General features: G+C 41.6%; 1 long non-coding RNA gene across 1 annotated transcript in view; it reads right to left on the minus strand.

Moving 5' to 3' along the window:
- Positions 1-26,091, minus strand: part of LOC108502367 — a 99,263-nt gene that overhangs the window by 10,556 nt on the left and 62,616 nt on the right. The window contains exon 4 of the long non-coding RNA XR_001876482.1: positions 13,720-13,813. This is a non-coding gene — a long non-coding RNA (uncharacterized LOC108502367). The remainder of the gene's footprint in view (positions 1-13,719; positions 13,814-26,091) is intronic.

Genomic DNA, 26,091 nt, shown 5'->3' on the forward strand with positions numbered 1-26,091 from the left:
AAAAGAAAAGAAAAGAAAAGAAAAGAAAAGAAAAGAAAAGAAAAGAAAAGAAAAGAAAAGAAAAGAAAAGAAAAGAAAAGAAAAGAAAAAAGAAAAGAAAAAGAAAAGAGAAAGAAAAGAGAAAGAGGAAAGAAAGAACCCCAAAATTACTTTTCTCTGGACTGACTGCCCAATTCTCTTCATGCTTTTGCCAGGAAAGAATGGCACTGAGAATAAGTACCAGTACTGGAGCTGAGAATAAGTACTTCTACAGAACAGATCTGCCAGTATTGCAATCCATTGCCTACTCAGCTTTTGGGATCCAGGATATTTTAAATTAATTAAAAGCCTATCTTGGCACTTTTCTCTCTCATTTTTGTGTGTGAACACAACAGAGAAAACAGAGACAATGAAAACCACTAAACCAGAGTAGTAGCAGAAGGGATTTGGCTTCAGGTGCCAGTGCTATAAAACTTGTAAGCAATATGGTTAAACCCATTAGTCATCTTCTGCACATCAGGGTTTTGCAGGACAGGAAGCAATAGCTGAGTAAGGGCTAATACATCAATGTCCTTCAGGTGGAGCTACATTTTGGGCTGACATTCCTAGATCACAAAGCTAGAGGAAACCCACATCAGTCACTTAGCCTGAATATTGTACAGCACAGACCACAGGACTTGCTTGGCTAATTCTTGCTTCAACACCCTAATTTAGGATTGAATGGTAGTTTTTCATTTTGTGGTCCATAGAAAGTACAAAACTTGCCATTAGAAAAGGGTTTTAAATACACTATACACAAGGATATCGTGGCCTATCTTTGGAAGTGGGCCATGTTAGATAGGGCCTTGAGAACCTGATCTAGTGGAAGGTGCCCCTACTCACGGCAGGGGGATTGGAACTAAATGATTTTTAAGGTCCCTACCAGTTCAAGCTGTTCTCTGATTCTGTTATTACCCTCGGGAAATCCTCAGGGGTTCACATATGAAAGGCAACCTGAGAGCACCTACTACAGCACAAATCTCTTTAGCATCTCCCCATATCGACCTGAAATTTTGCACTTCTACATCAAGGAGTCACTTAATGTTACCTTAGTTTCAATTGCCATATTTGTAGTCCAATTATACCTTGCTTCAACCACCAGCTTTTCAATCTGATGTAACTTTTTCTGTCAAACTAAAGAACTCTCTATAATCATGTTCCTGCTCTCCAAGTAGGTACTCATAGAACAGTGAAATCACCCTTAAAGACCTCAAGAAGTTAATCTGTCTGCACTCCTTAAATCTTTCCAGTAAGTTGTTTCATGGTTCCCCAAAGCTTCTCAGTTTTCTTCTCTGAACACTTACTAGCTAAACAAGGGATCAGACCCAGCCAACACGGGTTTAGGAAGGGCAGATCCTCTCTGACCAACCTGATCTCCTTTTATGATCAGGTGACCCGCCTGGTGAATGAGGGGAAGGTTGTGGATGTGTCTACCTGGACTTCAGCAAAGCCTTTGACACCATCTCCCATGGCACACTCCTGGAAAAGCTGCAGCTCACGGCTGGGACAGGGGCACTCTGTGCTGGGTTAGGAACTGGCTGGAGGGCCGGGCCCAGAGAGTGGTGGGGAACCGTGCTGCATCCAGTTGGCTGCCGGTCACTAGTGGTGTCCCCCAGGAATCAGTGTTGGGCCCAGCCCTGTTTAATATCTTTATCCATGATCTGGATGAGTGGATTGAGTCCACCATCAGCAAATTGGCAGATGACACCAAGCTGGGGGAGTGTCAATCAGCAGGAAGGCAGGAGGGCTCTTCAGAGGGACCTGGACAAGCTGGAGAGATGGGCTGATTCCAACAGGATGAGATTCAACAAGGCCAAGTGCCGGGTCCTGCACTTTGGTCACAACAACCCCATGCAGTGCTACAGGGTGGGGACAGAGTGGCTGGAGAGCAGCCAGGCAGAAAGGGACCTGGGAGTTTGGATTGACAGGAAGCTGAACAGGAGCCAACAGTGTGCCCAGGTGGCCAAGAGGGCCAATGGCATCCTGGCCTGTATCAGGAACATTGTGGCCAACAGGCCCAGGGAAGTGATTCTTCCCCTGTACTCACCACTGGTGAGGCCACACCTGGAGTACTGTGTCCAGTTCTGGGCCCCTCAGTTCAGGAAGGATATTGAGGTGCTGGAGCAGGTCCAGAGAAGAGCAACAAGGCTGGTGAAGGGACTTGAGAACAAGTCCTATGAAGAGAGGCTGAGAAAGCTGGGGTTGTTTAGCCTGGAGAAGAGGAGGCCCAAGGGAGACCTCATCACTCTCCACAACTCCCTGAAAGGAGGTTGTAGCCAGGTGGGGGTTGGTCTCTTCTCCCAGGCAACTAGCAGTAAGACTAGAGGCACAGTCTTAAGTTGTTCCAGGGGAGGTTTAGGTTGGATATTAGGAAGACATTTTTTATAGAGAGAGTAATCAGACATTGGAATGGGCTGCCCGGGGAGGTGGTGGATTCACTGTCCCTGGAGGTTTTTAAGATGAGACTGGATGTGGCACTTAGTGCCATGGTCTAGTAACCATGGCAGTGTTGGATCAAGGGTTGGACTTGATGATCTCAGAGGTCCTTTCCAACCTGGCTGATTCTATTCCATTCTATTCTAATTTATCAATCATTCCTGAAATGGACACAGCGTTGCTGTGGATGCTGCACCACTCAAGTGGAGAGGTAAGAGACACTCTCCGCACCAAGACATTGAAATTCTGTATTAGCATTTCTGGTAAAGTGGCTGTAGCTCATGTTCAGCTTATGATCTAATACAACTCATAAGTCTTTCCAAGACCTACACTTTCCCAGGACAGTCCTCATGCTGCAGAAATTACTTGCATTCATTGCTCTTCATTGTATTGACACTGTACCTGGTTGTTCAGATTTACTGGCAGTTATGCTCTTTATTTCCACTATTTTTGCAAAACCATTCTCATCAGGAACTCATCCTGACTTTAAGGTATAGTCAGAGAACCTGTACCAATATTAAAGCTTCATTTGTGCTCTCCAGATACCTCCAACAGCATTCACTTCATACTCTCCTCAGCATTGCAAACACTTAACACATCCTCAGACCTTCTGGAAACAATTAATGTGTTGTATTTATAAAAAATAGACCACAGGCACTGATCTGCTGTGGGCAAGGCTGATGTAACTTTACAGAATCTCCTAATATTTGTGAAATGTGTATTCACCTTCTGAATTCCAACCAAGCTTGATTTCACCAATAAAATCTGGTAAATAAGAAAAAGATCAATAATATACATGGTTATGGGGGGGGAATATTTTTGCCCATATTTGTTACAGATATTCACATTTACAGAATGATCAGACTTTGGAAACTCTTTGACTTCCTACATGGCTTTACCTGTATACCTCTGAGATGCAAGATGTGAAAAAAAAGAGAACCCGCTTCTTGTGTTTTTTCCTGTATAAAGGAAGCAGCAATAATAGCATGCTGGCTTATGTCTCCCAAAGTCCACAAAGATTCAGCCTACGGCCCAGGGCAAGATCTTTTGATAGCATTTCATTTTCATTTTGAGAGTACTGGAACATGACATGTGCCACAGACTTCATAGGTTTCTGAAAATACCTTGCTTATGTACTGCAGTTCTGCAAATATGTGATCCTTCCTTGCTTGTTCTCAGAAATATCAGGTTATTTCTGTACCTTTCCCAAGCCAGAGCCTTCTACAGGACTATTTGTCTTCATACAGGATTAGAGGATTAGTGCTGTCACATATAGAAAAGTAATACACCCAGAACAGCATTTTCCTGGTCAGTTCAAAATTTAGTCTCCAGATGTTTTGACCAAAAGCCATTGCAAATATTTGTGTGAAATGCTCTGCTGTTTGTGATTTCTCTTCATTTTCCGAAAATTTCGGAATTTTTTTTCCTTTATATCTTTCTGTTTTGTGAAAATTACCAAAGAGATTAAAATTCCCTCAGTAAATCCAGTTTCTAAGTCACACAAACATTCCTGAACATCCTATGACATGTTTTCAGAAGATGATAAATTGAAAAGAGTAGATTAAACTAGGAGCTGAATCTTCTATAACTTTAGCGGCTCTCAACACAGGCCCTTGAATCAAGAAGCTTCGATAGCTCTAAAACTAACTTCTATCAGCATGAGCACTGAGAGATTTATATCCAAAATTACCATAAAAATATAGGAACCTCAACTTGAGGTATATAAAATGAACATATATTGTCCTCTCTCTAAAAGACTTTCCCATCAAGAGACCTCCCAAGGCAGCCCAGTGTTTGATCCTCCACCCTAACACATGAAGGCAGATCCCACTGTTAACAGGATGCCCTATGAGAAATCTGTGGCTTCCTCTGGGCAAAAGTGTCTCCATTCACCTGATGGCTTTTCCATGACTGGAGGCCTCCCTGAGTTTGTAGCCTGCCCTGTGAATTAGATTACACTTCACAGATATGTTTCATCTGCAATTTCCAAAGAGTAAGCACAGCATTAATAACTTCAACTAATAAGGAATTAAGTACTTAGTGATCCAACAGACAATATGTGTGACCTGTAGCCTTGAGTCTGTAAATGACAATAAATTTCTCACCTGTGGGCCACATACAGCCCACAATATCACACAGTTTGCAGGCACCTTACTTCTTTCTGCATCATTATTAGGTAATACTACAGCACAGACAAAAGTCAGGCAAGCACATTTCTAAAGGCTGATTTAGCCTTCTGCTGAAATAATCATAGAATGGTTTGGGTTGAAAGCGACCTTGAAAACCAACTGATTCCAGTCCCCAAATCTTTGCTGATGCTCTACTTTGTGATAGCCCTCTAACATTTAGAGCTAATTATTAGGCCTTTCTATCTGGAACCATTACATGAAACACAATCATCAAATAGTTATGCCAAGGAATAATTTGGCCGACTGGATAAATAATAGATCTTATTGTGCTTTATTAATTTTAAATACATAAGTTTACAATATAATTGCCAGTTGCATTTCTGGCTTTACAGCTTTCTGAGGAAGACCATCGAGGAACCAGTATTTCAGGCTGCAAACCCATGGAGACAGAGCCTGAGGAGACATTATCAAGAAGTAAAAATACCACAGTCACACACACAGAGGCACAACAGAGCTGAGGAAGGATTTTTGATCTTCAGTTCAAACTGGTCCATGGCTAAGAACCGTTTGCTTTTCTAGAGGGGATGATGAGTCTCTCCTCAATGCAAAAAAACACCCTCACAATTCATCCTTGTATCATAATCTCTTGAAAAAGGCAACACTCCACACTCATTGCTCTCATTTTAATCCACACTCTTTGAAAACCCAACACTTGCACTACTGCAGTTTCTTGTTCATGGTAGCATTTACTTTCTCAGCCTTCATTTCTCCAAATAAAGGTCCACACCACTTTCTAGCACTGAGTCCACGCTCAGAGTCAATGTCAGATCAAGGCACTGATATATACAGTAACATCCACACGTGCATACAAAAAGCCTGAGACAGTTGCCCAGAAGGGTTGAAATACCTCAGTTTATCTCAAATAATGGTAAATCCTGGACTCTCTTCTCTGGAAGTCCATTCAACATCATTTTACAAAAGACTTGTACTTTGACCAATCATTTCACAAAAGACTTGTACTTTGACCAATCATTTCCTAATTTTACTCCTAAATAATCAGTTTCTGGGGGTAATAAGACATTTCTGCTGCCTTCTCTCAAAAGCAAACTTCTCCATGTAGCAAAAAGCTCCTCAGGAAAACAATCTTGCTTTATCACCATTTCTGCAGATTCTGGAAGGGAATAGAAGATCTAAAAAATTGCTGGGATGTGCCAGAAACATCAGGTACCTTTTCAGGATGCTTTGTTAAATTTGTTGGTGACCCTACACCGAAAGCTTTGAACCAGAAAATCACTGAGGTCACTGAAACACATGTGTAATCTTCACAGTCACTGTTACCAATCAGTGGCAACAGCTGGACCCTCCAAGACAATGTTTTATTGTCAGAATCATTAAAAAACATTAAGTTATTTGTCCAGTTTTAGAGGACTTATTTTCCAAGACACTATTCTTTAAAAAAGTTTTGACTCAGAGAGAATGTGGAAAGTTCTTAGCTGAGCAGCATCAGGACAACATATATTAATCTGAAAAACTGCATTAAACTGAATGGAAGGAATGGCCAGAAGGACAACACAGTGAAACACCCAAACTCTGAACAAACTGAGCTTGTTAGCAAATACTCAGGATAATTTGCTGAGATATCACTACTTTCTACCTCTTTGGAGTCAGTAAGTCTTTTTCATAGGTCAGATTCAGGCTAAGATTTCTCTTTATCTGAGCTTTTATATACTTGTTGAAGTGATTAGTTTAAGTACTACCTAAGATCTTGAGTAAGTCATTAAAAACCAGTCAGGAGCTGCCTTTCGGGTGAGCTCAGACTGGGAACACGAAGTCCGAGACTGTATTCCCAGAATTGGAATTGTTTCAGTCTTGAATATGGAGGTACCATTTAATTTGGGTTTTAGCCCTCGCTTCAATTCATTATTTCTGAAATCTGTGGGAACACCATGGACAGCTTTAAAATGTTCTTGATTGCCGTTGACACTAGGAGACTTCAGGAAAACATTCAAGGGATAACTCTTCAGCCGTTTACAGGCAGATATAAGCTTAATCTGCCAAAGGTACAAGCTGACTCCTGGATGCATTAACTCGGTGCAGAGTCAGTGTATGCAGACTCTCAGAAGACTTAGCTTAGTTTCAGAAACACGACAAGGAGGCCTACAGGGCTTCCACTTTGTTAACAGTACAGTCAGAGCAAACTTACACTTGTCTGGAAATACTACAGGGACTACTTCAAGAAAAGGTTCAGTTACACCTGAAAACCTATGCTGTTGCACCTGCAAACCCTGGATAACTTTATTCTTTCTCCTCCAAAACATAGCAGTAGTGGCAGAAATGCAATTCTGATTTGTCATAGTAAAGGCACTGATGAACTTCGAGTGATGCTAGAAGACCTCATGAATCAGGTATTAGTCCTGCAAAACGCCTGTGTTTATGCACCACAAGTGATCCCAGCAATTCCAATAGCAATTTCAGTGTGTTTGAGATGTGGAATATCCATGTATCAGAACTCAGGAGAAAAGATTTTGTCACAATGACATGTACAGCCATTTCTCCCCACTTTTTCTTTTTCTTTTTTTTTTCTCCTGTCTTTGTTAGTCTAAACAGATGATGAAAAAGTATTTTTCTCATTAGCGAAAAACTAACTAGGATGATAGCAAAAGAAAAAAACTGAAAGACCAACTACACTTAAGGCTGAATTTTACCAAAAAGCAACAAATTTTCTGGTTAAAAAAATATATATATATATATTGTGTATTTAGGAGTAGGTGGGCCTAAGCAGGATTAAAGGCAGAAAAGACTTTGTAGACAACTTTCTTTTTTTTTTATAAATAACATGAAATCTATCTCCTTTTAACATGTTGTTGGTCTGAACTGGGCTCTGTTTCTTTCATCAACAATTCAGTCTGAACCCAATACCTGCATGTGAGCCCTTGGTTAAGGTCAAATACCTATATTACACTGCCCTTCAAGCAATATTGAATCAGTAAAGTATCTTTTCAGCTACAGTTATATTAGATATAGCTATTGACTTCCTTCTTTTTTATTGCACTATAAAACACGCTGTAGTGAAAATAAAGGTTTACTTTGCAACAGAGAATTCACAGACATCTATTACTGCTGACTCTTCAAATCCATGGACATGTGTCTTGCTGCCTGTGTTGATTGAGATATTCTGAAAACCAATTAACTGTCCTACAACCAGCATCTGACTGGTGTAATTAGTGCAGTGTGTTTCATGTATTTGTGTACAGTAGATGCAGAAATATTTGTCTGTGTCCCTTTATGTATAAACAAACTATTAATAAAAGGTTAGGTTTCTTTCTTTCCTGTTTTCAGAAAACAGACAGAAAGCTGTCATCCTCACAGAGACTTTGGGAGTTGGCTACCTCCTTTTGATTTTAAAGATAATAGTGTCTCATCTTGATTCATCCCACTTGTAACAACTGATGATCCAAGTGTTCTTTTGCCAAATATTGAGGTAGCTTTGAGACTGATGTAGCATCAGGAACAAGCAATTATATTCACTTTTATAAACCACAGATAGAAGGTTTGACAAAGAAAATGCTCTAAGATCCTCAAGTAAATAATCAGTAGCAAAAACGGGTTTAGATTTTTTAATTCCCAAAGTGTTCTACAAAAAAAATCATCTAAGACATTTTAAGGTGATATTTTTCAGACACCTGAAAGATGCCTAAACTGCATTACTGTAATGCAAACTCCCATGAGAAAATCTCTGGTCAAATTAAAAAAACATTCCCTCTTAATAAAAAATAGCACTAATACCAAGGGAATATAATAGGAAGAAAGATGTTCCATAGTATTTATCTTCTGAAGGCATTCAAACACAGGCAGGTTAGGCAAAACCACGTTTTAATCATGGGCATTTTGTTTGCCTGGGTGCTGCAGATCCAGGCAGCTTCTCAGGTTGCTGTGAAAATAGCAATAGTGTTCCCAAATCACAAATGGCTTTCACTTCCTACCTATCATGAAGGAACTTATAGACCTGATAACCAAGATGTATCACAAAAGCACATATTGATGATTCCTATCAGGGAATGAAGAATCAAATTTGCTTCTCTGCTGAGTCATATCTCATGAGGTCTGTCCACAAAGCACAAAGAGACTCCCAGTCACTGAAGAGCCAGGAACATTTATGCAGAAATCCAGGCCTGATTGCAGGACACCCCCTAATTACAGTCAAGAAAACAACATGGGAAGTGGGAAACCTGAAACAAGTGGGGACAAGGATAAGAGACGCAAGCAGAGCAAATGACACACTAACAGCAAAAGTTTGCTATTAGGTCCACAGTCAGATCTCAAGCTTATTTTATTTTTATTTATTTCTTTGAGAATGTCCAGGGAAACAATTGAAGAGGAAATGAGGAAACTAAGATGGAGGAAGGCTTGGAAGAGATTTCATGCCGGAACAACTAGCCCAGGGTGTAATTGTCCCTTTGTGACATGGCCAAGCTCATAAAGAGTCACAGCAAACACCACTGCAGTTCACAGCAGTCCCAAAAGCTGCAGTGACAGTTTGGGCAGGGAGAGAGAAGATAAAAGTGAGACATTTGAATTAAGAACCAAAAGAATGCATGGGTCCCAATTTCAGGTCTTCCAGAGAACTCATGAGTGAATCAGGCAGGTTCACCAATTTCCCTTTCTGTCCTCTGGACTGTCTGTTTGAAATCAGACAGGCATTTCTTTTCCGTATATTGTGTGTATGCTGGTACATACAGCAGCTCTTCCATTACTGCAAAAATTATATAATTTAACCATCTAACAAGTGTTAATTTACACAGTAAACTTTCAAAGTTAAACTAGGCAGAGTAAGTCATCTTTCAAGTACTATCATGCGTCTATTGAGGTGGTTGGGACCAGACAGCATCCTTGCCGTGGTGAGGCACAGGTAGGAGAGGTACTACTACGTGCTCCCAAGAAATCCTTTCATCCTTAAAGTAGGGTGTGCTTTCAGACGCAAACACATGCCTACTGGATTGTGCTCCAGAGAGGAAATGTTTGTCTGAGAGAGGAATCAACACTGTGAAACAGACTAAAACTAGACTGCTACTTGTGTTTTGACAAGGCTTTGAGAACCTCATTGTATGGGGAAATTATAGACTGGTGAAACAAAAACAGTGAGGAGAGAGGGAGAGAAATGCCAAAGATGACACATATTATGATCCTTCTGCAGGTGAGTTTGCCATTTTAGTCTGTCACAATTTGCATCTACATTTGCATTTTAATTGTTCAGGGAAAACTTTTGCATTGGAACGAATCCAGAAGGAGCATGGATGAAACATGCATCCACACACGGATACAGGTCTTGGGTGGATGCCTAGTCTTATCCAGTGGGAAGAGCTTGCTGTAGGCAGAGTCTCGAAAATGAAACTATTTCTCCATTCACCTCAGGTGAGTCGAGAGAGTCCTTGCGGTAGGAACTGCAGATGAGCACTTGTCTGCTCAGGAAACCAAACAACTTATATCTATCAAAGATATCTAAACAGGGATTTAGGGGGCCTTATTCTGGTATCTGCCCTTAAAAGTACATAATTACATACTTCCAGTTGAACCATAGGAAATACCAAAAAGCCCCAGCGCCGATCAACAACCTCTCTTGCCAAGCACTGTGTTAACAGGAGAGTCAGGTCTTGCCTCAAACACTTTACAAGACAGGGAAAGGAAATAATCACCATCTTATTTTTCTGGCATGAAACTGAGGCCCAAGGCCAAACAGAAGAGCTGAAGCTCTCAATTGAAGCAAGATTGCTTATTACAAATAAATGTCAGGCCAACAACTTAAATCAAGGTACCCTCCTTCATTGTACATCAACTCACTGATATCTCCTCAAAATCATGATCAATTTCCATTCCTCAGCCAAGGAAGTTGTTTTCAAAGAGTTGATTGTGGGAGATTTATTGCAATGGAGGTTGGAAGTGAAAGTCTTGCCCCTTTTCTCTCAGCATCTTCAGAAGATGGTTCCTTTGTCTCTGTTCTAAGAATCATTCTCTCCACAAGAAGGGCATCTATTGTTTATTGACACCAACCATACAAACTGATCCGATTAAGAGAGGCTTTTGCAAAAGGAGGTGATTTAGGACATACAGCCTTGTTGCAGTGTTCAGTCCAGGGCTGTGGCACTTACTATGGGAACAGCATCCTGGAGATTCGTTTTGCCTTACAAGCCAGACCACAGTGGCAGTAAGTCAACCTGGATCCATTCTGCTCAATAGAAATTACATCTAGCTTGAGTATGGGAGGATGGAGACTCAGGGAAGATAATGATTTTTGCTTCACTGAAACAGTGTTGACTTGAGGTTTCGTTAGTAGGTATCAATTTAACTGCTGTCAAATGCAAAGGGATGTTTCATTAAGTCAAAAAATGGGTAAGAAGTTCTGAATTACAGACTCCTAATTCTCAAACTGCAAAAGAGTTTAAAGGGGGTGTGGTCCTTCAACAATAGAAAAAAAAGGGAATACCCTGGTTTTTAGGTATCCCTGTAGAACAAAATTGTCATTTGACATGGGCAAGCAGTTATTCCTGGGACCTTGCAAGATTCACTCAGTAATACAGATTTGAAAAATTATCTCAGTCAAGTGAGTCTTAAAAAAAAAGCAAACCCTCATTTAAAAAATAATAAGTCAAAGGGGGGTGGTTTTGCTTTTTAAGTCAGGTTCCTTGCTGAATTGGGTGAGAAGTAATCAAACAAATGGTTAAAGCTGCAAAACCAAATTGGAGACAACCTTCACAAAGAGCAGGGTGGGAAGGCCCAGCAGGGAGATAGCTTTGTTTGGCTCAGCACTTTTCAGAGCTGTTCATCTGATCATGCCCTCAGCAAAAGAAGTGGGAGGATTTTTTTTTTTTAAATGCCTGTGGGACCTATTTTGGAGCTTGTGTTCTTAACATACTTGAAAAACACTTGGGTCTTTAAAATACCACCCAGATGGAATGAAAAACTCAAAATCAAGTAACTGTAGACAGACAACAGTACCATCCCTATTAGCAAGTGTCTTACCTTTCTTTGGGAAAAGAAGGAAGAACGGGGCAGGGAAATTTGTGAAAAAGTCATTTTTTGTAACTCAGGGCTGCATTATCAGACAGAAAGAACTGCAGAAATTAAGACACACAGCATCAACTTGACTCTGCTCCTTTGTGTATCCCTAAATAATATATCCCTTTCTAGCACCTCTTAATTAGCACCAATCAGTTACTCAGCAGAAAAAAATGCCTGTGTGTCTATTGCATATACCTCACCCCCACAGCAGAAGGTAAAGGGTTAAATGATATAGGACACAGTTTCCTTTTTTATATGATAACTAAGAGCTGCAATATAATTGCCTGATTGCTCTATTTCATTAAGGCTCCTTTTTCCTTCTACTTCAAAAGGTTAATGCCACTCATATTTCCTTTTTTTATTGTCTGGCTTCACATAATGCCATGGGACAAGACAAAATAAGCAGTTGCTTCAACAAACTATAATTCATCCCAGCAGAACAACGACCGGTTGTAACTCAGTCTATTTTTAAATCCAACATGTAATGAAAATCACTAAAAATAATACATTTCCTAGAGTCAAGACAATAGACCTAAAATGTATAATAATTAGTGCTCTGGCCCAAGTGCTCCAGGCTCTAAACTGTTTTATGACTGCAAGATCCGTTCTTAGCAATCAGCCCAGTCCATTGGTACCTACTTAACATCTTTATTATTAACAAGTTTTTCTTGTACTCTCTATGTTTAACCACAAGCTGAAAGCACCATACGCCTGCTTAACAAAAAAACCAGTGCCTCTCAACTTGCTTCTCACCAGTTCAGGACACTCAGAGGTTACATAAATTAATTCATTGTCTAAAAAGGGAAAGTCTGGCAAAAAAAATACAAAAGACAAGGAAACGGCCTTGACACAGTTTGATACATAACCATATTTATATATATATATGAATGAATGCAGGCTGTAGGTGGCCAGCTGCCTCCCCTCAGTGAATATGAAGTGGCACACAGGGACTGATCTCCACTCTCTCTCTTTCACAGTAGCATTCAGTGATCTTCAGCAAGACTCTCTGGGCTGTGAGAGTTCAAACTGCATGTGTGAGGGTATAATAAATACACAAAAAACATGCTGAATGGCTCCTGACAGCCTGACAAAAAAACCTGCTACTGCAGCAGCAGTGCTTTTTCCTAATCTGCATATGCTTTTTCCTTTAATTATTAGTTCACACAATGCTCTAATACCTGCCAAATTTTTTAGTACCCACAGTTTTGCACCTTCAGAAATGGCTCTTTGGGCTGAATGCATCATTTGGAATAAAATAAAATTAAAATAAAATAAAATATTAAAATAAAATAAAACAAAACAGGCATCTGTCTTAGGGCATTTAAGTGACTTTCAGTGCTGGATCTGAAAGTCATACAATCATAGAACCATTTGGGTTGGAAAAGATCAAGTCCAACCATTAACCCAGCACTGCCAAGTCACCACTAAACCATATCCCCAAGTGCAACATCTACCCATCTTTTAAATCCCTCCAGAGACGATGACTAAACCACTTCCCTCAGCAGCCTGTTCCAATGCTTGATGATGCTTTTTCCTAATATCCCATCTAAACCTCCCCTGGCACAACTTGAGGCCATTTCCTTTTGTCCTATTGTTTGTTACTTGGGAGAAGAGACTGACCCCCACCCAACTACAATTTCCTTTCAGGGAGTTGTAGAGACCAGTAAGGTCTTCCTTGAACCTCCTTTTCTCCAGGCTAAACAACAGTTGCTCCTCATAAGACTTGTGCTCCAGACCCTTCCCCAGCTCTGTTGCCCTTCTCTGGACGTGCTCCAGCACTTCAAAGTCTTTCTTGCAGGGAGGGTCCCAAAACTGGACACAGCACTCAAGGCAAGGCCTCACGAGTGCTGCGTACAGACAGACAATCACTTCTCTAGTCCTGCTGGTCGCATTATTCTTGATACAAGCCAGGATGCCATTGGCTTTCATGGCCACCTGGGCACACACTGGCTCATATTCAGCTGTCTGTTGACCAGCACCCCCAAGTCCTTTTCTGCTGGGCAGAAAACACTGGCCCCAATACCGAGCCCCGAGGAACACCACCTGTGACCAGCCACCAGCTGGATTTAACTCCACTCACCAGCGCTCTCTGGTTCCAACCATCCAGCGAGTTTTTAACCCAGGGAATAGTGCACTTGTCCGAGCCATGAGCAACCAGTTTCTCCAGGGAAATGCTGTAAGAGACAGTGTCAAAGGCTTTACTAAAGTCCAGATAGACAACATCCCCACCCTTTCTCTCATCCAATAACCAGATCACACTGACATAGAAGGAGATCAGCTTGTTCAAGCAGGACCTGCCTTTCATTAACCCACACTGTCTGGGCATGATCCCCTGGTTACCCTACATGTGTTGTGCAATGGCTCTCAAGATTCTATAACCTTCGCCAGCACCAAGGTCAGGATGACAGACCTGTAGTTTCCCAGATCTTCTTTGCTGCTTTGTTGTAGATGTGTGTCACAGTGGCCAAACTGCAGCCTTCTGAAACATCCCTGCTTTACTAGGACTTCTGAAGGTTTATAGCTAACCACTGCAGCATTCCAGTTGTGTGAGTCGTCCCACCATGCTGAGGTCACTTGGCTTGTTCAGCCGAAAGTAAAGGAGACTGAGGGGAAGCCTCATTGCAGTCCAAGGCTTCCTGATGAGGGAAAGCAGGGGGGCAGGCACTGATCTTTTCTCTGTGACCAGTGGCAGGACCCAAGGGAATGGCATGAACCTGTGTCAGGGAACATTTAGGTTGGATATTAGAAAGAGGTTCTTCACCTAGAGGGGGGTTGGCCACTGGAACAAGATCCCCAGGGAAGTGGTCACAGCACCAAGCCTACTAGAGTTCAAGAAGTGTTAGCACAATGCTCTCAGGCACATGGTGTGACTCTTTGGATTGTCCTGTGCAGGGGCTGGAGTTGGACTCGATGATCCTTGTGGGTCCCTTCCAAGTCAGGATATTCTATGATTCTAAGATTTTATATTTCCATGATGGCTACTATGTAATAGTATTCTTGCTATGCAGTGGCTTTAAGCCCCTTCTGTTTGTTGTCCATTCTCTGTGCATTGGTGTAGATGGACTTCAGTCGAGCTGTTGATCCCACCACCTTTTGGGGTGGAGGAGCCCCAGTTCCCATGGTGCTCTGTGGGATGGTGCTCCCAGTTCTCAGGTACTTCTGTGATTTCTAACACATCAATAACCCATTCATCTTTGTTGCTTCATGGATCTCCATGCCCTACCTCCTCTGAGACAGCAAACTGAAGGACCTTGCCAGCACACTGTCCCTCAAATATTGTCATACTGCCCACAGGCTTATCTTTAGCAAGCCTAGTTTTATCCCTTTTACCCTTCGAATATTGTTTAATGTAATTTTGACAAGCCCTGCTATCTCCTGTGCAAAGATCTTTTTCCAGCTTTGAGGCAGGTGTACCCCATCTGTTGCCAGCAGGCCTAATGTTGTTTAAGCTAATCCACCATCAAAAAACTGCAAATTTTGCTGATGACACCAGGCTCAGAGTCAAGTACTGACGTGCTGAGTCTTCTTCTTTCTTCCCTTACTGTACACTGCAACTGGAAAGATAGAGTAGAATACCACTTGTGCTTCTGATTTTTTAATCAGTCATCCCAAGGCCACGAAGCCTCTCTTGACTGGTCTTGGACTTCCTGTTGCAAATTCATCATTGCTTATTTGAAAAAAATAATAATGGTTAATAATCCGAGGCTGTACCAGGCCAGAACTGCTGCTGCTTCTGTTCATGTCTTTAACTCAGCCCCAGGAAGGCAGCAGACTTACCCAAGAAGTGGGTCCAATTTGCATATTGGGCATTCTATTCCCTTCATAAGGGAGTCTTCTGTGATAAAGACATGTCTTTTTTCTTTATGGAAGCAGTTTTGTTTCAGGATGTGAGCCAACTTAACCTTGGCAATACCTCCATGTTACAAAAGCCATGATCTTTCTGTTTGGTTCCACAGCCCAATTCATTCAGAACTTTGCTTCATTGAGCAAACAAGATGAATTCTGTTCCAAGTCTTAGCTTAATTGAGTTAGTTAAGGAGAGAAAGGATTCAAAAGCCCTAACATAGACTTAAAACTCAGCTCATTAACACGCTTTGTCACTCTAACATGGCTATTCTTTATAGGCCAACACTGCTGAGATTCCCCACCCCAAGCACCTCTATGCTCACAACTGTACAGAAACAGAGGGAAAAGTCCCTGCCCCAGCCTAGCAAATCATGAGAAGGAATTTCAGTTGCATTGAAAAAAACCACACTATTTCATATTTAAGGGTTACTTTTGCCTGTTAGAATATGTGTGAAGGCTGGGAACAGGTGAGCCTTTATGCATGCAAAACACTTGCTGAAGTGGAGCCTTGCCTGTGTGAAAGCATTAACATCAAGTCCATCTAGAGAATAAATTAGATATAGAAAAATAAGAACAGGGTAGAAATCACCACTTTGCTTTCAGTGTGTCATGCTAATGACATTCATTTCAGCCCACTAGTTTACACCTCCCATCATACAAAGATTCATCAATCTTGTATCTGACATGGACACCACCATTGCTGCAACACCACGAGGGCGCTTCACACTGGTGAGCTTTAATCATCACTTCCCTCACTCTTTCCTGGTGTGGAAGCAAAATACATCTACTGCTTCCTCAAAATACAACTGCTGGCATGCTCAGGCAGATTGAGCCCAAGACAAGGCCCAAGATCTCAAAGGCCCTTAAATGCTGGGCTCCCAAGTATTAGCACAGTAAGCATCAAGAATTTTAATCTTTATGAGAATCTGGGCTTGTACCACGCACCCAAAGTGTTTCTTCAGCAGGCCAGAACATTGAACCTGTCTCTGCTGAGCCCCAGCCAGCCCTCCAGCTACAACCCAGACACACATTTTGATGCTTGCATTTGTATGGAGGTGTGTATGCAGCTTAGGAGTAATTTGTATCCAGAGTATTACAAAACATCCCTGAATATAAGAGGATTAAATGTTCTTCCTTATCTGAGCTTGACTACAGCTGTTGGACTTTATTGTCCAATATTTGGGCACCAGTGGAATTCACAACTCTTCCAAACATACTGTCATCAAACCCTGACATCAAGGCTATGGTCATGTTCAGACCCCTAACCACTACATTGAGACTTCATCATGTCAACCCTTAGAGTCCACTGAGTAACCCTGCAAGTCTGGAGACTAAGTCTGAGACAAAATATGTTCCCTTCTCCTCACAGCATGTTCTCTGATGCATCCATGTGAACTGAGAAACATGAGGAATCAGCTCATGCCAACTTCAGCTCTCCTACTTCTGATCTCTTCCCACCTGCATCCAGCCTCCTTTTTGTCCTCAGAGCCAACTGTGGAAATAGAGACCAAGCTTGATTTCTAGAGAAGAAACAGGCTAGAGAAGAGGTTGTGGGGTCTCTCTCACTGGAGATATTTAAGAATAACCTGGATGCAATTCTGTGTGATGTGTTCTAGGAAGACCCAGCCTGAGAAGGGAGGTTGGACCAGATGACACCACCAGTGGACCCTTCCAACCTGACCCATTCTTTGATTCTGTGAATCTATAACCCAGCTGCTGCTCTGGAAAGTACAACATGAGTGTCCTTTATTCAGCTTCACTGGTACAATAGAGAGGCAGCTCACGGGCTTTGGTTGGGTAAGGATTGCCTTTGGGGTGAAAATAAGTAGATCAGAATGCCCCCAGACTGCAGTAAAAAGCCCAGGGGGCTTCATTGAACAGCAAGGGTAAAGAGAATCCAAGAAGGACAGGGCAAAGTGCTGAGTAGTTTGTCATTACAAGGGCATGGATTACCTTGAACAATCATCAAGATAGGTCTCATGAAAGAAATAGTTAGAAGCTGTTACTCACATGAAGTGGATGAAGTGAAACTATTTAAAGAATTCTAGAGGCCGTTAACTCAAAATGACTCATAAAATGTTGCCTTCTTTCCAAGATTCACCTACAGAAATACAGCAATTCTTAGTCTACTTGTGTATAAGCTTTCTAGAAAAAGGAAAAAAAGGCTCATAATAAATATTGCCTCTGTGATAAAGCCAAACTGAACTTGTATTTCAACAGGTGTAGTATCAAGCAATTCAATATCTAGGTTCTCTGCTTGAGCTGAGCCTTTGGGATTGACAGAAGAGATTTACTGGGTTGAAATTAAAAATTACAAGGTAATAGTCTATATTTTTCCAGATGTAAGTAGGGCTACTCAAGCACACAGTAAAAGAGGTTTTGTTGTTTAGGTAAGATTTACAGTCATTAAGATTTTGTGTTCTGCCCACAGCAAACCTCAGCTTGACAAAGAAAGATTTTTAAACTAGGGAGTGAGTGTCAAACCAATGATTTCTGCTGTGTGGAGCTACATAAACAAGACGTATGAAATGATGACGCAGAGTTTGGGTAACTTGAGACTGTCTGAGTATTGTTATTTGATTGTTTTTAACCTTTCAAGTTTTTATGTTTGTCCAGTGACAAATAATTACTTTTCAATATTTTTGGCTTTTAGATCAAAATGCCAAGTAAACATTGTTTTTGATAGAATACATTTAGAGATGAACATAGGTTGTTCTGCTTTTTCATTATTTGCCTTTGATGATCTGCAGTCCTAAAGAAAATAATCCTCTCTATAACTGAATCTCTGACCTGGCTTTTCTCTGGTGAATAGAAAGAACTTCTTTGCAGTTTGGTTAAATAGTTAATTGCACACCGAAAAAAAAAAAGACAAAGAACAAGTTGGAAAGGGAAAAAGAAACAGTAAACACAACTCTTCCTTTCTGACATCCCATAACTAATATTTCATCAGGAATGAAAAACAGAAGTGATGAAATTTTTAGGAAATCTGTCTGGGAAGCTGGAAAACAAGACTTATTTCCTGTATGATCTTGGCTAGTTATTTAGGACCACGTTCAGGCCACCAAGGACTACCAAAATAGCGGATGGAGAGAAGCAGTCATGCCACCTGGGTTAGGCAGCTGTAGCCACAATGTGGAGCAATAGGGCAGTGCACCCACCTTGGATGCTGTGATTTCTCCTTGTGACCCTAGGCAGGAGTTGTGGTGTAGCAATGAGAATGTGACACCTTCTTTCCTTCAACACAGACAATACACCTTATCCTATCTCACTTAGGCGTTATAAAAATTAACGTTCTGGTGGTTTGGTGACTGGGTGCCAGTGACAAAGGTCAGGTAAACCCTTGTGCTGTAAGTTGAGGTAGTTATCTTTCATTAGACCAACTGCAAGAGATAAGGACATATAGAGATAGCAGGCCACAGGACCATAAAGATCCCAGTGCCTCCCATACTCAGTTTTCTTTCATGTCCAGGAGTGGAATTACAGAGCCTAATGGGTGGTGAGGAAGTTGTAAACAAAAGAAAATGTGTATTTTGCCACACAATATCCGTCTTATTATCTCTGCTCCTTGCGAGAACAATCTAAAAAGCTAAATTTAAACTAGACTTGTCGAGGGAGGGGGGCACCTTTCCATCCCAATCCTGCCAGTCAGATGCCAACACCTGTAATGGATGCCCAAAACAGTGCAAAGGCATTCCAGATACTCCAGCCAGCAAGTTGGCTTTATCTGGGGCCCAGCTCAGATGTCTATATAGAAACACACATAGCACGGGGAACAAACAAGAGGAAATAGAGACGTGCACACATCTGGGTGGATATGATATCACTGCCATCACAGAGGCATGGTGGCATGGCTCCAATGACTGGAGCATTGGAATGGAAGGTTTTAGGCTTTTTAGGAAAGATAGGCTAGGGAGATGAGATGTAGCCCTCTATGTCAATGACAGGCTGGAGAGTATGGAACTTTTCCTGAGGAAGGATGAGGAACCAACCAAGAGCTTGTGGGTCAAGATTAAAGGGGAAGCAGGGGTAGGGATGTTATTGTGGGGGTCTGCTACAGGCCACCCAATCAGGAGGACTGTGTGGATGAAGCCTTCTGTAAGCAGATAAGAGCAGCCTCACACTCTCAAGCCCTAGCGCTAAAGGGGTTTTCAACTACCCCAATATCTGTTGGAGGGACAACATGGCATGGCACAAGAAATCCCCGAAGTTACTTGAATGTGTCAATTACAACTTCCTCACACAAGTGGTTGAGGAGCCAACAAGGAGAGGTGCTCTGCTGGACCTTGTTCTCACCAACAGGGAGGAACTAGTGGGGAATGTAGTACTCCAAGGCCATCTTGGTTGCCATGACCATGAGACAGTGGAGATGGAGATCCTCAGGGCAGTCAGGATGACACTCAGGAAGCTCACTGCCCTGGGCTTCAGGTGATCAGATTTTAGCATCTTCAAGGACCTACTCAGTAGAGTCCCATGGGATAGAGCCCGGGAGGGCAGGGCAGCCTTGCATCGCTCCTGAGATAAGAGGAGGTGATCCTTGAATATCATCCAACATTCTCGTGCCTGGGCAAATACCAGGCACACCTACAGGTTAAGCAGAGAAGTAATTGAGAGTAGCCCTACTGAGAAAGAACTGGGGTGATGGCTGATGAAAAACTCAATCTGAGCTGGCAGTGTGAACTCACAGACCAGAAAGTCAACCAAATCCTGGGCTGCATTAAAAGGAGTGTGGCCAGCAGGTCGAAGAAGGCGATTCTCCCTCTCTACTCTGCTGTTATGAGACACCATCTGGAGTACTGTGTACAGTTCTGGTGACCCCAATGTAGGAAAGACATGGAACTGTTGGAGCAAGTACAGAGAAGGGCCATGAAGTTGATAAGAGGACTGGACACCTACCCTACTAAGACAGGTTGGGAAAGTTAGGGCTGTTTAGCATGGAGAAGAGAAGGTTGCATGGAGATGTCATAGCAACCTTCCAGTATCTGAAGGGGCCTACTGGGAAGCCGGAGAAGGACTCTTCATCAGTAACTGTAGTGATAGGACAAGGAGTAATGAGCACAAACTGAAAGAGGAGAAATTTTGGCTGGATAGTTGGAAGAAATTCTTTACGGTGAGGGTGGTGAAATAAAGGAACATGGGTATCCTGGCAGTGTTCAAGGTCAGGTTGGATAAAGTCTTGAGCAACCTGGTCTAGTAGAATGTGTCCCTGACCGTGGTAGGAGGGATTGGAACTAGATCATCTTTAAGGTCCCCTCCAACCCTTAAAATTCTATGTTTCTCTGATTCTATGATTCTAATCAACACTGGATGCTTGGATGTTAAAAAGGTTAAAAATTCCAAGAGAAATTAATATTGTCACCTTGTACAGACAAAAATGCCCTGTTTGCTTTTAGGTTTCCTGTTTGAAGTGTTTCTAAACCTCAGCAGCTGTAGGAAAGACAACAAGCAAGGAGTCTTCTCCTTTAGCTCCAAGACCAGAACTCTATGCAGGGCTCACGACATGGTGCTGGATTATACTGCTTGTTAGCTGGGTCATTTGGTTGTTAGTAATTGCTCACACTTCAAGTTCTAGGCTGCTTGTTAGCTGTGTGCAGCAGCAGTAAATCAACTGTGCACTAAATCAACTCTATTACACATTTAAATGGCATTTTTGGTGTTGTGGAGCCAGACTGATTGTCCACATAATATTCAGATTTCTCCCAAGCTCTTTACCTTACTCTCCAAATTATGTGTCAAAGGAGAGCTGCTCAGCCAGCTTTCTTTCCACGGCCACCAAGGACCAGCAGCACATCTGGGATAAAACACACCCACTGACTACGGGGGTTTGCTTCAGTTTGTGTGCTGTGTCCATTTCCCACAAAGGCTGTAATAAACAATGCTGTCTCCTTATAAATGTGATACTGTGTATCCAGTGGAAGCATTAGCCAGAAAAAAAGCCCTAGGAGAGCCTTAATCCACCCTTCCTCTGACCCAGCCATGCTGGCTGGTACCTGCAATCTCCATGTCACACAGTGGACAGCAGCCACCTTCCTCCATCAGCCACACCATTCCTGGTCCTGACCCTAATGTTACTGAGCATCTGTCTGCACACATTTCACTCCTCTTGGTAGCAGCTTTCTCTTAAGATCTCATCTGAAACCTTTTGCCTCTCTCAGGGTCAATATGATGTCAGCATCATGCAGGATTTTTTCTGGCTGGAAAGCCTGAGATGCCCAACATCAATCAAACACTTTCTTGTACCAGCACTGTAACAGGAACTGAGTCCTTGCCCTGACATGGAGTTTGTCCAAATGCACAAGATAGACAGGGGATAAATGTAATAAATGTTCCCAGATTGTACAGCAAGGCAACAGCTAAGCCAGCAACAGAGCCGGTGTACTTCTTAGACTAACACTGAACCACCCAGAACCAGCCAACAACAGTTCAAAACATAGCATGGGGAAGCTGCTTTGGATTCCAAATTAGCCTCGTAAGAATGACTTGACAAGCACTACAGAATAGTGACAGAACACATTTTTATGAAGGCATTTGTTTGCTTTAATCGAGCAAACAGTTTAATTAGATTTTTCTCACACATCAGATAAACAGCATTTCACTCTGTCCTGTTCTGTATCTTGTGAATGATTCTTAGATGTGGTTTCCCCAAAGTCATTCCTTAAATTGGAATGGTGAACCACAGCCAGTGTATTTTTGCTTGTGTACTAAATGTCAAACTAAAGGCAAGAATAAAATTATAATGTCATTTTGTGCTGGCTCCAAATTCAACCAGTTGGAAAAATTTCAACCCCCATGAATGCAACCATTTTTCTCTTCAGGCAGTCAAAGCAGATGTCTTCATCAGCTTTCTTTGTAAGCACAAAAGCCGAGGAACCTTGACAGTGCTGTACACCATGGCTCCTACAACCTCTCCTGTCGTGAGCCGTGGAGCACGGTACTGCAAGTCCCTCAGGATGTATCACTGATCAGAAAGATCAAATTGTACATAGCAGAACAAAATGAAAGAGATGTAATTCACTTCAAGAGCAGTGTTGTCTCCCTGCATTTCCTCCCTTTGTGCCTCATTGAGCCTTGAGGAGAAAGGAATTAGGAAGCAAGTAGAGCAATTGCTGAGAGATAAAAGCATCGAGGCCAAAAATTAGGGAGAGATTCAGACCTATGAAGATGCCAGGCTTTTTCCCTTCATTGAATCAGCCCTTCAGGATCACTTATAAGGACAAGAAATCTCTGTTTGCAGTTGCCACTTCACAGCACTGAAAGCGAGAGGGGCAGTGACCGGTTTCCCTGGGATGCCCTCAGCAATAACAGATCCCGTGCACAGGCAGTGAGACTGGTGCAGCACCATGTGCAGATGAATGAGAGGAATTCTCCCTCACAGGGCAGCTTTGGCTCTCAGCAGTTTAATTTGCCATCTTTACCTACAGGATTGAAGGAAGACGTAACCCTTCACTAATGACCCCCTTCCCCCATCCACATGGATTTGGGTGCAGTCTTCTGGCAGTAATGCAAGTTAAGCAGCAACTCTCCAATGAAGCAGAATCCATGGAAAAGGCTCTGTTAGTGTCAGCTTTTCTGGAAGTTGGCTTTTGATACTTCCTATAACCCAAAAACTTAAATGACAAATTACTTCTTATACATCAGCCTCGTGTTCAGTGGTGCTAGCTGGCTGTGCTAGGCAGAGACAGAGGTTTTTTTATTATCTTACCAGTACAAATTGACTCCTACTCTGGCGTTAAGAAAGTTGGGCTGAGGATTTTAGCCATCAGATCAGTTCGCCGTGACTGGATATTGCAGAAGTACGCAAATAGTACAGGTAAAATGCTTGTAAATAAACTGTTTTTATCAATGGTTAAGTTGCCAGATTCAGAGAAGAACTTCTGGCCTCCTCTACTTTTTATGTTATAATAATACTGTAAGATTATAAATAGATTTATTTAGTGTGTAGTGTGTTGGGGCTGTTTATTACATTTAGAAAGGTGGGACAAAATAGTATCTCAACAAAAAAGGTGCACGGCAATCCTGACTTAGTTGTTTCTGAAAGTTACTGTTATTTTAGCTGCTCCAGGATGTATTCCAAGACACATGTTTGCTTTTAATCTTTAGCAAAGAACATAGAGAGTTAAGATGGGGAACCAAAATGCAATACAGATGGTCTGGGACACAAACCCCCTTTTTATGTTTCTTGCAACTCAGCGTGTTCTGAAACTGAAAAGAATAATCTTGGAATAAGCTCTCACTCAATACAAAAGAGATCTGATGAAGAGTTTGTATACCTGGAAGTTTGTTTGAGATATGATTTCACAAACATATCAGTAGGTGTAAGAACAGCGCTTCCACTTAACAGCTTCCTCTCAGATACATGACCCATCATAACTGCAATCACTATTTTTATAGAAATAAGAGAGGTGGCTCTGATCATTAAAACTGACATTTCACACTTTGCATGCTGAGTAGGGTTTTTAGCCATAAAAAGTCACACTTTTCTTTGTAACTCTTTCAAATACATGTTCCTTTATTTTAAACAAATTTATTCTTCCTATCAGCTCCTTGATATTCAAAGGCAGTTTAAGGCAGGACACTTCAAGACAGGTCAGAATCTGAACTTTTCCAGTGACATTTAAATCTTAACTATAAAATTATTTCCATTTTTCAGGTGCTCTCAACAATTCAACTCATATTTCTCTCAGTACCTACTGTATCATTTCGTTATTTAAAACACAAATGGTTCCCCATGTTACGAATCAGTGACTTACATTGCTTCACTGATGAAATGAGAAATTTTTGGCACCACACACTGACAGCTGGCACACAGTAATCTATCATGGAAGCTGCAGAAAAAATAACACAGCCCAAAAAGCATGTGTGTGTAGCCATCATCTTGTGTCAGTTATACAAGTCAGTTTTACTTCATGGGAAAGCACTGAGTTGCTACAGCATCCCTTAGCCTTCAGGCAGAATTGTCAGCATTTTACTCTCCTCAAAGTTCCCATTACTATGTCATTTAAACACCAGGAACAACATCAGTGCTAGGGAGCAGTGGACCTACCTATGAAAAAGGCACATTGCATTAAAAAAATTCAACTGGTCATCCACCTTAAGGTGAAGACAGCCTGATGAAGACTTCAGCCCAATATGCAGGTACAGGAAAGAAAAAAAAAGATTAAAAAAAACATTGACTAGATATCGCAGGCATGTGGAATAGCATAAAGAGTAGTGCAAGACACACAATGCATAGTAAACCAACTGCTTAGCCATTCCAGGAACAGGGTATGCAGTGTTTCTTACAGTACTTCAAAAGGGAACTCTGGAATTGTAGGGATCAAAGGAAGATAGCAAAATACAGATTTGATAAAGACAGGGATTGCTTATCTTTAGGAGGGTAAATCAGAGGAGGACATGAGAAAAGCACAGAGTAATGAATAGTCTGGGAAAAGTAGACAAAGAATTTCATCTTTTCACCAGGCCTACTTTTGTTCTCAAACAGTTCATAAAGGTGACACAATATCTAAAATGAGCTATGGCCCTGCAGTTCATACATTTTTGGCCTAGAAAAACATAGGTATATATATATCTACCTCAGAATTTAAAGAAAATTCAAAGACAGAACATATTCTTTCATGAATAAGAACACTCAAAATGGTAAAAAACAGCACAGAATTAATCTGAGAGTATATAACAACCTCTGCTCCAAGCTTCAGGCCAACCTCTATTTGTGAGGCATCAAGAGGAAGAAGGAAATGACAGAAGATGTCCTGTACCGTTGCTAGATAAAGTGTAAAAGTGTTGCTCTTTTTTTTGTTAAAAAACAGCAGAACTACAAGGTGAAGTTCCATGGCCACTGAGATGTGTGTGGCTTCCCTCCTTGCTCAAGACCATCCTTCCTCGGAGATGGGTATTCCATCGCTCAGGTGAGCATGTGTTCCCCTTTCCAGGAACTGACTTCATGGCTCAAAAATGTCACTCTCAGTGGGGGAAAACCTCTGCAAGTTTCTCATTTTATTGGGCAGAAAGGAGGTCAATACAGAGCAAAAGCCTAACTCCAGAGCTTTGAGTTGCTCCCTGACGGAGATTCTGTTAACCCCAGAAGCATCCTAAAGAGGTTTATCTGGGATGCTGGATGCTACAAGGGTGGTGAGAGTCCACACAGCGTCTATACACTACAACCATGCCAAGGGTAATTATTTCTTTAATAAGTTTCTTAAAACCTTCATACCAGGTTCTAGTCACCTTTGTACCTGAAATTGAGAATTTCAATCTGAAAGTTGATAACAACTTTAAAGCAGTACAATAAAGCTTACACTTCAAAAAAGAAGTCAGGATAATGAGTAACAGGATTAATCCCACCAGTATGAAACTAAACTGACAGCAGCATGTCTGTGAAGCCCTGTAGATGAAACTTCTTGAGTAGAAATTAATACATTGAAAATAAACTTCCAGGATTTAATTCCACTCCTATTTACAAATATATAATTCTTATTTAGCCCAAGATCAGTGTTTACAAAGCCATAGTGTTGTCTACTCTCCTATATGGTTCCGAAACATGGGTCACCTACGTCTCCTCAAACGCTTCCATCAACGCTGCCTCCGTTCAATCTTAAACATCCACTGGTCA

The sequence above is a fragment of the Lepidothrix coronata genome, unplaced genomic scaffold (genome assembly GCF_001604755.1).
Source record: "Lepidothrix coronata isolate B3197 unplaced genomic scaffold, Lepidothrix_coronata-1.0 Scaffold117, whole genome shotgun sequence".
In the NCBI taxonomy this organism is placed as follows: domain Eukaryota; kingdom Metazoa; phylum Chordata; class Aves; order Passeriformes; family Pipridae; genus Lepidothrix; species Lepidothrix coronata.